Genomic DNA, 14,265 nt, shown 5'->3' on the forward strand with positions numbered 1-14,265 from the left:
CCAAACATGTCCGATTTGCCACATTGCAGCATCTTTTTTTTTTTTTTTGGAGCGGGGTTCCTTTTTGTTTGTTTTGCTTTTTTGAAAAGAAAGGGATTTCTCCCGACAACCCTTCCAAACAAGCCCTACTTGTTCAGTCTTTATCTAATACTGTTATCTAGTACTTTCCTGAACTTTAACATTTAACATGCTAACTGAGGCATGTCAGGTACTGTCCCCTGATGGGAAGACTGGCAACTGTTTTGAATGTTTTCCACCTGTGGACCTCAAATTCTTGGAAATTGCTTCTCTAAGATCATTCCTCCTTAGCATTGCAATAGAGATGGTCACACTTCCTGATCATTAGTTAACCACATGCATTTGATTATCAGCACCTGGCTGTTACTTACTCTCTTATATCCGATGGAAGTTTTTCCAGACACCGTTTCTGAATTTTGGCTTAGTTTTTGTTAAATAACTAATGACAGAGTGTGACAGGTCATGTGTTCTTGTCCACCTCAGGTTGCTTTTACAGTATTTAATTTTAAGACTTGTTGATCACTTGATTATTTTTATTAAGTCTTGACACATAAAATACCATGACTCTGTGCAGTCTTTTAGAGGTGATATTTTGTTGCCAACACAGCAGGTTTACCATGAATGATTTTAAACAAATCTCCTTTGATTGTTGTTCCATCGGTTCCCCAAAACAGCACTTTTTTTTTTTTTTTAAATACAGTGCCATCATTTTGCCATCATGCAATTAGCCATCCATTTAATTATTGGGCCTTTTTGTGGTTAAAACATTTGACGCAACCACCATTTGCACTTGTAGATAAAGCGAAGCAATTAAGCTCCATTCCGAAGTCTGAAACTAATCTATAGTTAAGGAAAAAAAGGGGAAAACACTAAGCATATATAATGTAAACAGTTTCTGGCAACAGAGCAGGGTATAAGTTCAAGACAATATTTGGAGGCTAGAAGACTGACAGTAATTCAATTAGACAGGAATCCTCACTCGTTCCGTGGGTCAAAGTTATCCATGTTAATCAGCAGAGACCGGAGACATATAAGCTGCTGGTTTCCTGCTGGGGCTTCTCTGTCTGAATGTGTGCTCGTACCAGACTTTGCATTTAATATAGAAACTTGTGTTAATACAAACTGACCATTAAAAATGTAGATGTCATTATTTTGCTGTTATATATTATTATTTTTGGTTTGGTTTTTTTGTTTTTGGTATATTACATTTAGCAACATACCAAAAAGAAAACAAAAATTTATACATAAAGTCTTTTATTACCTATGTGGTGTTTTGATAGATTAATAGATAAAAAGGATTTTATGATAACACAAATCACGAGGACTGCAGCTCTTCCTTTGTGAACCATTTTCACAAGGTTTCAGATCTATTTTGTGTTTATGTTGGTAATCTCTCATCCAGTGCTCCAGTACACCTAAAATTGTTGTTTGTGTGTATTTTTTTTTTTTTTTGCCATGTTTAAAATCCTGAACACAACTTGGTTGGACCCTTTCTCTCATTACCTGTTTAAGTCTAAGCATTTTTGTTATTTTCACAGACTGAAAGCAGATTTTCTGACTAAACCCAAGTTGTGAGGATGATAACATTTGCTATTCAGTGTTTTAAAAAAACATCTTAAGAACTGCAGCTTTTCCTTTGTGTTTCAGGACATTTTTTATGAATACACTCAGAGAAAAAGCAAGGGTGAATATGAAGATTGTATTTCAAATGGATTTCTGAACAGTCCAGTGAGCTGCATCCGCAGAGTGAGCTGTGATCCTCGGAGTGCCAGAGTAAGAATGTGGCTGTCGTCTGGACACTGCACCCTGGGAGATGTCTGCAGAAAGCAATAACTTCAACCAGGCTGCTGTCAGCTTGGCCAGAAGCAAATGATCTAATGTCTGAAAAAAAGGTCAACCAGCGTATCAATTATTTAGATAAGCCAGTGTGAGTGGAGATGGGTATGGATAGTTTGATATTAGGAAAATAATTAACTGGAGTGTTCTGACTGTGATGATTCCAATTACGCCAACAATTAGTTCTACCTGTCTAGGGGAAACCTGCCTGCACCGAGAACAGGTGCAAATTGCTATAGTCAAAAGGAGTGAACACAGACACACACGGAGAGGACTAGAGCCAGAGCTGTCATCCTGCCTTTCAGGATGAAGTGGGGGATTAGGGTGGAGGTGAAAGCATGCTGAGGACCACGGTGACAGCAAATGAAGGGAGGTAGCCAAAAGTCCTGTGGAATTCACAGGGACTCAAAGCAAAACTTTTGGGGTTGCCACCAGAGCGCTGGCTCTTTCTCTGAAGTATTTTTGCCAGAAAAAAACAAAAAATCCCACACATTAAATCTCAAAATGTCTTTTGCAATGACTGAATGAATCCTACCACAAAGAAACTGAAAAGTATATATCAGAAATATCAAAGTACCCCCTGGGAGCATAACAAATTGATGACAATCTCTCTGTGTTTTGATCCGTTATAAAACATGTGCAGTGTGTGTCAGAGTGGAGGAACCCAGCGCAACACCATCCAGGACTCTGACAACACTGATATTAATACCCAGAAAATGATGCCTTACAAATTACACCTTGTATTTGGCATATTCTCTCATGCAGCCATGTGTGTGTGAGTGTGTGTGTGTGTCATACTCCTTTCTGCTGGTGTTACGGCTATGCAGGAATGCACTTTCCAGTGTGTTTTCCTCCCCTGCCAGCTTTTAGCTGTGGTGGTCCCGCGGCACCAGCCATTCGTCCTTCCACAGACACGCAGACTAGGCCAGCCCAGGCTCAGGTATCTCCACTAACCTCCCCTTTGTCCCGCTTTAAAAAAGACTCTTTTGTCTGCCTTTTTCTGCAGGTCATTGTGAGGAGCGCTTCTTAGTGTCAGCTTTAATTCACACTGTAACCCTAGCCGTGATGCCTCCCAACTATCCACACTGCCTGCCTGGCATTTAGCTATTCCGTGGAGAGCTGAGGCTGCATCAACCCCCCCACACACACACAATTCCCCCCACCCTCCACCCTATAACTGCACCCAAGAGACAACTTGCAAACTTTGTTCCTTAAATATTTAAATGCCCCTTTAATTGGCATCTGTCAAACCTCGGATCAAACTCCAAGAAAATCCTGGTGTTGCCTTTTTGTCTTCTCCCCATTTTTGTCTTTAAATGTTAGAATCCAACAGAAAGCTCCCCCCTTTATGTTCAGTGGTGTAGATTTATGCCTTTAAATGACACTAAGGGGGCACGGCTCAGCAGTGTATATTGACAGTATTTTTATAACCTCTGACCTTAGCATGAACCGCAGTCAGAAAAACGGTTACATTAAAGGGTCTTGGAGTCCATTCTTCAAACAACAAAGCCATGTGAAGGGATTTGTCCACTGGATAATGTAAAAATGAACAACGCAGAAGGAAATGCACCAAAAAAATAACACTGGTATTTTTCTCTTTGGAGCTTAACCTAAGATCCCAGCTGGGGAGATCCAGCTCCAGGCTCTGTCTGCCTGCCTACCCTTGAAGAGGAGAAGAAACAACAAGAGGAAAGGAAGAAAAAAAGAGAGAGAGAGGCTCATGTTAAAACAGCAAACATCATAACCTGATATCAACACTCAGCTGGGGTTCGCTTTGCTTCTGCAGTCTCAGTTGTTCTCTCTTGGGAGGGTGCAGTCTATAAGGGCTTCCTCAAACTATCTTCGTGGCTAAAAATAAACCCTCATATACGGTACGCTGGTGTCAGGAGTTTAACAAGTTTTCTGGGGAAAATGTGCACATTTTTCTGTATCAGTTTACATATTCAGATTAGGACATCAGATGATAGGGTGGGTTTATGTACAAGGTGTTTTTGAGAAGAGGGTAATAGGCGTTTAACTTAAAGACATTATCTTCAAAACTGCAATTGCCTTCGCTGAATGAATGCAGCCTCATGCAAGCCAGTCAGCTGACCCTGAATCAACCGCTGCAATGGATATGTAGCTTAGAAAATACATTTTATACCAGTGCAATACATTTGAGACTATAACTGAAGACTAGAATAAAAAACAACTTTATTTTGTCTTCTGTTGAAATAATACATTTTGGTCAGTAGAAGGAGACAATGTCTTATTTATGTTTTTTCCAGTTATAGAATCGATACAATTAGTCAATTCCAATCATATGAGTGCATCTAATTTTAATCTTATCCTAAGTATACTAGAATTCAAATAATGTTCTCATTTTTGTCATTGTCATCAAATCTCAAGCCAATTTTGGAACTGTTCTTTCTTTCCTTAACCTCCTAGGACCTGGCGTCCACATATGTGGACATCACATTTTGGGTTATTTAGACCAAAATACTCAATTTTGCTCTACAAGGGCCTGATATCCACTTACGAGGACATTATACTGCTACTGTTCTATCGAAATTTTAAATGAATATCCTCATATGTGGCTCTCATTTTTCTTAGAAACAAAAATCAGAAAAAAAAATCTGGTAATTCTTTGTTTTTACATTCATTGGGTCAGCCCAAATATCAAAGAGAAATCAAAAATGCATGCCATGGAAGAGTTCGGGTCTTAGGAGGTTAAGTTTCCCACCACGTATGTCAGGCCCAGCTCCAAGTTCGTACTTTTCGTTTTCAGTTTGTAAAAGCCAGTTCCAAATATAGACTGTGTCACACTTTGTAATAACAATTGCTCGTCATTAGAAAATTAATAGTTAAGTAACTCTTTAGTAAATAGTTACTGTTAGCAAAGAACGAAATTACATGGACTTATCGTTAATTATGTTGGAATTTTTTTCTTTGACCTATATAGCACAGTTGTGTGTAACCGTTTGTAAGGTTATTATTTATCTGTTTGGTTATCATTTATTTATCCATGCATTTCCCCATTCCTCCATCCACCCACCTCCAGCAGCTAATCAGAATTTTACACACCCATACTTCAAGTAATTTCAACTTTGACTTCCTTGTTTGTCTTGTTTTCCTCTGAACTCTGTCTTATCTCTGTGTTAATGCCATCACTGGTCCATAGATATCATCTCAAAACAAAAACAAACAAACCAAAAAAAGTTTTTTTTAATATTAATTTGTTTAATAAATATTTGTTTTATGAATTATAGCCTATATTATGTATGGTATCATAATACACCATCTGTAAACATGATAACTACTGTTGCACGAAGTTGTTAATGAGCACCAAATATGGCTTTGGTGTTTGGTTTTATTAATAATTAGTGGATACCAAGGCATCAAATGCTTCTGTTTAGCTAAAGCTGTTGGAACCTACAGATATGTACAAAGTTTCCTTGTTCAGTCCTGTGGTGCACGTACCTAAGAAAGTACAGGGTGGGCCATTTATATGGATACACTGTAATAAAATGGGAATGGTTGGTGATATTAAAGTCCTGTTTGTGGCACATTAGTATATGTGAGAGGGCAAACTCCTCAAGATGGGTGGTGACCATGGTGGCCATTTAGAAGTCGGCCATCTTGGATACAACTTTTGTTTTTTCAATAGGAAGAGGGCCATGTGACACATCAAACGTATTGGTAATGTCACAAGAAAAACAATGGTGTGCTTGGTTTCAATGTAACTTTATTCTTTCATGAGTTATTTACAAGTTTCTCTTTGTTCACAGCCATTGACATGTCGAAGAGGTTAGCACGTGAGGAGCGGATCAAAATTGTGTTGATATCTGGTGAACGCAGTAATTGCAGCAGATTTCAATGCAAGACACCCTACGAGACCACCCATCTCCCATGCTACAGTTAGCAAACTGCTTGCTAAGTTTCGTGAAACTGGTTCAGTGTAGGATTTGCCAAAATGTGGACGCAAGAAAACTGTCACTAATGAAGAAACATCAGTGGCTGTCCTAGCTTCATTCAGCAAGAGCCCACAGTGTAGCACTCGCCGCATGTCACTGGAGAGTGGCATTAGTCGAACATCCCTTCGGCGGATATTAGCTACTCACAAATGGCACCCTTACAAACTCCAGCTACTGCAGCATCTCAACGAGGATGACCCAGATCGGCGCACAGAATTTGCAGAATGGGCAAAACAAAAATTGGAACAGGACCCTCAGTTCACGCAGAAGATTTTGTTCAGTGATGAGGCAAACTTTTATGTGAATGGTGAAGTTAAACAAAACCACCGCTATTGGTCTGACACTAACCCACGTTGGATGGATCCCTCCAAGACTGTTGGAACAATAAAAGTGATGGTTTGGTGTGGTATATGGGGTACAACGATAGTGGGTCCATTCTTCATCAATGGAAACCTCAAGGCCACTGGATATTTGAAATTGCTACATGATGATGTGTTTCCCTTTTTATGCACTGAAGCTGGCACGTTCCCTGAGTTTTTCCAGCAAGATGGTGCACCACCACAATATGGGTGCCAGGTCCGAGCATTCCTAAATGAACAATTTCCTGGAAAGTGGATTGGTTGTCCCCCAAGGTCTCCCGATCTGACCCCCTTAGACTTTTATCTTTGGGGTCATCTGAAGGCTAGTCTATGGTGTGAAGATACAAGATGTGCAGCACCTGAAACTACGGATACTGGATGCCTGTGCTGGCATTTCTCCTGTGGTGTTGCTATCAATGGAGAAGAGGGTTGCATTGACAATCCAACACAATGGGCAGCACATTGAACACATTTTATAAGTAGTCACCAGATATCAACACAATTTCGATCCGCTCCTCACGTGTTAACCTCTTCGACATGTCAATGGCTGTGAACAAAGAGAAACTTGTAAATAATTCATGAAAGAATAAAGTTACGTTGAAACCAAGCACACCATTGTTTTTCTTGTGACATTACCAATACGTTTGATGTGTCACATGGCCCTCTTCCTATTGAAAAAACAAAAGTTGTATCCAAGATGGCCGACTTCTAAATGGCCACCATGGTCACCACCCATCTTGAGGAGTTTGCCCCCTCACATATACTAATGTGCCACAAACAGGACTTTAATATCACCAACCATTCCCATTTTATTACGGTGTATCCATATAAATGGCCCACCCTGTAGTTTTGGTGCCTGAAGCCAACCAGCAAGCAGGCGAAAATGAATGTAAATAAGAAGTGAAACCAAAAGTCATGTGACAAACTCCATTCATCACTGATTATTTATGGCAACAGCGCTCCACCTGCCAATTAGAAGCTCTTTAAAACACAAGTTGTTTTTTTTTTAATATCCACATAAATGTTTATAGATGGATTACACTATCATGTTTAACCATCTAAAAATTCCTATAAACATAATTTACAACTTATAAACTAAATATTACCATTTTTAATCATGTAGTTGTTTATTAATGTAAAAAGAACATGAATTTATTGAGCTGGTTAGTTTTATACCAGAGCGATAATGCCACTGGCTCAAATTATACAATGGCCATGTCAGGCCGCTATATACAAAATAGTAGGATCAACTACTTGCTGGTTTTGGTCTGTTGAGGATGTGAAGAATGTCACTAGCGATGGGTCTTACCTTTGACTGGGTAAGAACGGGAAAATCAATGACATGGATTATTGCAAGTTGCTAAAAGATCGCTGAAACAGTGTAGAAAAACATTTGCTGTGATCTCTTTTCTTAATTTCAGTGTGATTTACACACAGATGAAACATAACTACAAGAACTAATTCAAGTGTGTACCACAAATGTAGAATTTTAAAAAAGAAGAGAATAAAGCTTTGACTAAGATGGTAGAGTTAGATGTAAAGATTCCAGTGAGTCACCGCAGTAAGGTAGATTCTCCCCTCTGACGGGCGACGGTAGAGTCTCTCTCTGCTGGGGCGGCTGTGGGATGGAGCGGAGGCTTGTGGGAGCTCGTCTCGGCCCAGTTCCCCCGCTTAGCTCACATTCTCTGGGTGAACCCGTGTCCTGGGGCCAGTTGGGCAGCACAGGCTCATGTCTCAAGTCCTCACAGTTCACTGGGCCCTTTAAAGTGAGCACACCCACCAGGGGCCCTAAAGACTACAAAAACTACAAACACTCGGCTGTCCAAGCTCACTGAGACACACAGATGCACACTTGCATGCATACATGCACACACACACCAACTGTTAACAGCCCATTTGTCTTCAATACAATGGAGAGACAATAACAAAGACAAAGATATTATCTGCCTCGGCTGTTAGTTCCACCGGACAGGAATTTTGGCCCTTTCCGCCACAAAAAGTACGACATAAATGAAGTATTAGCTTTTATTTATCTGATTTTTTTCCCAGAGAAAAGATATAGATCCTTCGATGGTTTTGGGAGGACAAAGTCAAAGAGCAGATCAGTTTTCAGACATGGCACACTCCGGTGAGCATACGCGCCAAGATCAAAGCAACCCCTTTGCCTACCGCAGTGCATCCCCAACAGATCTGACAAAGTGTCCCCATTGTGTGACCCCCCCTGACCCATTACTGATAAAGAATCGCTTCCAGAACCGCCCCCTCGGAGGCCGAACCGGTCCTGCGTGGAGCTGCAGTTCGTGCTCTGAGGGGAGCTGCGGCACGCTGATGAACACACACGATATGACATGTCAACTTTCATGCAGTAAGACAGCATCAAAGAGGCTAGGAGCGATGTGAGGCTTTTCTTTGGCATTGACGAATTCCTTCAAGAATCTGACTCCACCAGAAAACTTCACCAGCTGTTCTAATTATTCTATTTTTTCACGGGATTATTACAAGAGTATGTTTGAGCATTTCGGAAAAAGAACAGTTGCTGGGTTTGGCAAGTTCCTTCCAGTTGTTTGGTGTTTTTACTGAAGCAGGACTTCACATGATTTGGTTGCAGCCGGGCGCAATTACACAATCAAACGTGACATTTCCTTCAGTTGATTTGGTTTGTTTGGGGATCGCTTGTATTTGGAAAAATAGGCAAATATGTGCGCACACCCACGCCACACACACCTGAGCATTTACACTTACACATTGTGCTGGCTTGCTCTGCCACGTCCACAGCCTCAGGCATGTTCTCGGTCCCTCCCTCCCTCGTAATTACTTTGGTGATCAAGGTCAGAGCAGTAGTAAAGCACACTAACCCTTTAACCTTCTGTGAACTCTCCCATTAGTCTACCTTGGAAGCCGATGCGTGGTTTCAAACACTGTCGCCCACGACGAGCCAGTGAATTAGTCTTGGCATGAATCTAAGAGACAGGTCTAAAGGGTTGCCGGTGCCTCTGCGTGAATCCGACGCTGCAGAAGAGACAGCAAGAACGAGAGGGGGTCAAAAATGCAGTGTTATCAAACACCCCCACCTTCCTCACTGAATCCCCTGCCTGGGCTCACAGAGAAAGGACAGACTCCCATAACGCGCCACGCCGTTCTGCCAGCCCTCGGGGCTCCTCCAGAACAGCTCAGGAATTCAGATTCGGGGTTCGACGAGGTCTACAGCTGGGAGGAGAATTTCTACCATCCTCCTTCTCACCCTCCTATTGTCTGGCAGTGGCATCCCAGTGTTCCCTGTCTGGCTCAGTTGTTCTCACAGCTCGCTGTTTTGATATTAGTTTTGCTCAAGGGCAAGGGTCAGCCAGGCTGTGACATCCGAGTTTGACGGGAAATGAATTGCAAACAGTAATCACGATAAAGGTGAAAATTTAAACTGGGATCGACTGTGACAGAAAAAACAGAGGAGAAGAAGAGAGCTGTTGTTATTAGCAGATACGCTAATAATAATGATAGCGCCACCGCAGTTATTAATAATAATCCTGGCAATTAATACATTTGTGTGTGTGTGTGTGTGGTTGGTCCAACAGACATCTTGACATCATTATCATCATCACTGTGTCCTACAGTGTCACAGTGGTCCAATGCCAAGCTTTGCCTGCCCACAACTTCACTGGAGGCTGATAAGAGGACTAAATGATAAGTCCAAGGGGCTGCCATCTTTTTACGTCCTCATCCAGTTTTGCTGCATGCAGTACACAGACTATTTTCCAGGGGGCAGTATTGAACTAAGAGAGAACCACGCTGGTGACTGTTGAGGCAGCCAGAGACACTTCTTCTGAGGGTGAACACAAGGTTTAAGGCAAATAATCAAACTCTTATTGATAACTCTGTGACATAGATTTAAAAAAAACATTTATATGGATTGAGCAGCTGAATGAAGTCTAAAACTCAATTTGGAACATGACGACGGCCATCATTTCGCTGACCAGTGAAATTGGAAACCTGACTTTCTGTCCTACAGCATCTTACATCTTTTTGAGTGACATAATTGTTCGAGATTGTATGTTTCTGGGAGCGCTGATGAGATAAGACACAGTAATTATATCACCTCTAAGTACTGTGATCTTTCTATACCAAGTTTTACCATGTAAAAGCACCAGGGTCGATTCTTTTTTTCCCCTTCCCTTTTGTCCAAACAGCAATTATACAGTACTGTAGAATGAAACAAAAGGGCAGCATTGGCCTCCAAAACCAAATTCTCATCTTCAGACGTCAAACACGTTTGGCATTTAAGTTTGTTCGATCGCGGCTTTATCTCAAAAATCGGCTCGACTGCAGCGGCGACAGAATGAAAAGGGTGTTCACAGCTGAGGCCACACTGTTGCCTTCAAATAGAATTTGATGGACAGCTGAGATGGACCGGGGAGATATTAAGAGTGGGAGAAGGATATGACCAGGATGCAGATGAGGCTTGTCAGAGCGGGTTGGAGGAGGAGGAGGGGTTGGTCGCTGGAGAAGGGGATGGACAGAGGGTGGTGGTGATGTTCGGGAGGGGGGGGGAGACTGGGCGAGCAGCAGTATGCAGGTGGTGACTGGCTGGTGCTCCTCAGCTGGGCCTGCCGCCAGCTTGGCCCCCGGGTGCCCTGCTTTGAATTCAATCCTTTGTGCTGCCCTACGTAGGTCAGACAAATTCATGTCTCATCATCCTCTGAGATAGCCAACGATACAGGATAATGACTCAGCTGCAGTTTCAACTCTGTCGCCTCTGCTGTAAAATATGTTCATCAAAACACTCGGATCTTGTGTGATTCCGTCATGCGGAAAGTACCTGAAATGAACGCACACACAAACAACATTTTTATCCGTTGATGCGTTCGCGACAGACAAAAATGTGGCATTGGAGGAATTTAAATCAATTCATTGCCGCTCCGTTTGGTTCACTGATTTTGACAAATCTGTATTTTTCAGACAGAGCAGTAACATATTACCTCCAATGTTGCCAAAATAAACTGTTAAGTTAGTGGAATTTCACAGTAAAATATTCATGCATACATACTAATCTGACAGTAAATTGAGTTTTATTTCATGTCTGAATTAAACTGACAACTTAATAACTGATAAGCCTTCTTGAGAACCCACGCAGTCATAGCTCAGCATACTCACACACTCACTCACTCACACACACACACACACACACACACACACACACACACACACACACACATTTTTATGTCTTTGGGAGGAACCAGTGGGTCAGTGGCCTGGGTGTCGGCCTACTTAGGCCGAGTCAGACTAGTGGACAGGCTCTAATGAGAAGCAGGAGCAGTGAAGTGGGAGTGGGACTGGCTCTAGGGAAGGGTCACATAGGGTTAACTATCAAAGATGAGTGCAAACCTATCCCTGTGGAAAAGACTCTGAAGAAAACATCGCCCTGCACACGCTAAGCTCCGCAAAGTGGGAGTTCCTCAGCTTAATTAATCCAAGACACAAGGTCCTCCCCCTCCAAGTAAAAAATTTTGCTTTGCTCTACAAAAGTATGAGTGTTAACACACCTACATGCTGTTTAGTTTGTAGACAGTTTTTTTTTCTAGTGCACGGTGCTCATTTTGATTATGTCACTTTGGAAACAGGCTACATTTGAAAGCCTCTATTATTAGCTGAGCAGAAGCTCATACAGTAGACGAATAACAAAAAAACCAAACCAAAAGTGGCATCTAGATATTTATTGAAAACATAAGTAGAAGAAAAGCTAATGCATATATGGGTAACCACAGATGAAATATGAAAGCAAATTTATTACCGGAGCTGGAGAAATTTTGTGTGGGTTCGTCGAGAAACACCCAGCAAATTTTGGAAAGCTGCGCCGTGATAGACAGTTTAAACCCGAAGGAAAACAAAAACAGATGTGGAAGTCTAGAATTAAACTCGTCACAAACTATCGGCAGCTACGGACGTGTCTGAATGGCTGATTTTACAAGGAATCACTTGCTACATATTAATGTAACGCAGCAATTCAAATCAGGAGCTTGTCCAGTTTGTCAAACGGGTAGAACGAGAGCAGTTTAGATGATCGCACATTTTCACACATCTGCAAGAATTTTCAGCAAGGTTTGTTTTTTTTAATCAATTACATTGATCTAATTCAGTTTGGCTGTCAGCAGCTGTCAACCCAAGCCTCAGTGTTTGTTCCCCAAACTTTAGAGTGCATATGAGCTACTGGGTAAATCTTACTTTTCGAGCATATTCATCATACATATGAAAATGTCGGAAGCGTTCCAAACAAACCAGTGACTCGTGAAGTTAATTCGAACTTTTTTTTTTTTTTGTAATGGCTTCAGATGTAATTTTGAAGGAGCTACCGTGGTGAACCAACACTTTGTTGTTTAATAACACCAGCTACAGTATGGCTACTAGTTTAATTTGCAATTGATCCCATCTCCCCCTGCAGCTCTTTCTGCAACTCTCACAATGAGGACCTTTCCTCACAGCAACACATTAGTTTTCCTCCACTTGACCAGACAAGGATTTCACTGGTAATGGCCCCTTTAATGGCCTACGGGTCCTTGGGTATTGGCTGTAAAGGCTATATTATTGAACGGTCACTACTTGACGGACATTTTGTGTAAATGTGTAGAATTTGCCGCGCCGCAACTGTAACCGACCGCTCAATCAGGCGAAATGAACGCGAGACCACCGAGAGCGAGAAAGACAATGTGAGCACCCTGCGAGAGGACGGGGCATGTCAGTAGACCAGAATCAGCTCAACAGCCAGGACTCTGTCAGCTTTCACTATCTGAAACACGCCGGCTTTCTGCTGCAGCTGCCCCGGAGCGAACAAAGTCGTCTGTTCAGACACGCCGAATGTTTTGGGCACCTCCTCTTACATCAAAGGGATTTAATAGACAGGCAATGATCATTAGCTAATTTGAATTACATGATGACTGAGAAGAGAGATATTGAAGTCATGTATGTCCTAGTTTGTCATTGAGTGCAAAAGAATAGTAACTCTGCTCATTACAGCGCATTGACAGTTTACAAGATCTTTTGATATATTAACATGGGTAGTTTCTTCATATCTGCCTCACATTACTTTATTGTTTCAGACCTGGGTTCCTCCTGCTGAGATCATTTACTGTTTTAGATTGTCCTAGGCTGAAGTCATACTGAAATTCAAGCTCCCAGACATGGCAAATTAATCCAGTCTGATCACAGTGATCCCATTTGCTGGAGTATCTTTGTTGTAAACACTAAAGATGGCTGGCACCTGTCTCCTCACATACAGCACAGCATTGGCAAACTCATCTGCTTTGCATATTTATGTTTTAATTGCATTGCAACCCGCACGGTCTATTAATGTTGCTCTGTTCCAATTGCTGGAGTGACACAAATATGCCATGTTCCCCGTCAGCTCTGGTGTGCATGCGGCAGAGGAAGCAGAGCGATGTGCTATTCAGGAGGCAGGGGTATCTTTCAAAACCAGCCTCAGCTTTGCATTACCTAATCTGTGTTTTCCACTGCGAAGTGCAAAGATGTTCCTCACTTCAAGGCGTCACGGCAGCACGTTACAAACTGCGGCCAGCGCGTTGTTTTGGGTACTCAGACGATTAATGACTTTGTCCCTCAGTTGAATAGCAACAAAGTGGTTTTTATCTTCTGCATCGTTTCACGCAGTTTGAACACAAACTTTGGACCGAGAAGATGGAATTCAGCGTTCCCAAGGCGAGTCAACAAGAAATGTCAAGAAGAGACATGCACCTTCAAAGGGAAAGCCACAGGCAAGGGTTTGTGGGTAGGTTTCTGTGCAATGGCAGCTCTTTGTCAGGGCTTGCTGCCTTCTCCCGAGCCTCCGGTTCCCAAACACCCGAAGAAGAAAATGAGGCCATTCTGTCAATCTGCAAAGTTGACACCACTGCTGCTGCTGAGTGGCTCAAAATCCTCCCTTTGTGTTTGGATTTGTGAACTCTTTTTAATTATGTATCAAGGAAGACTCAAAAGAACAAATTGCATCAATACTCTGACAAGGTTAACAATGTCCTATAATACAGATGCAAGTATACGTGCAAAACACAGAAAATACGCCCATAGCAGCTGTGTTAAAGGCAGTGCTAAACACGAGC

This window comes from Pelmatolapia mariae, linkage group LG12 (genome assembly GCF_036321145.2).
Source record: "Pelmatolapia mariae isolate MD_Pm_ZW linkage group LG12, Pm_UMD_F_2, whole genome shotgun sequence".
NCBI lineage: Eukaryota > Metazoa > Chordata > Actinopteri > Cichliformes > Cichlidae > Pelmatolapia > Pelmatolapia mariae.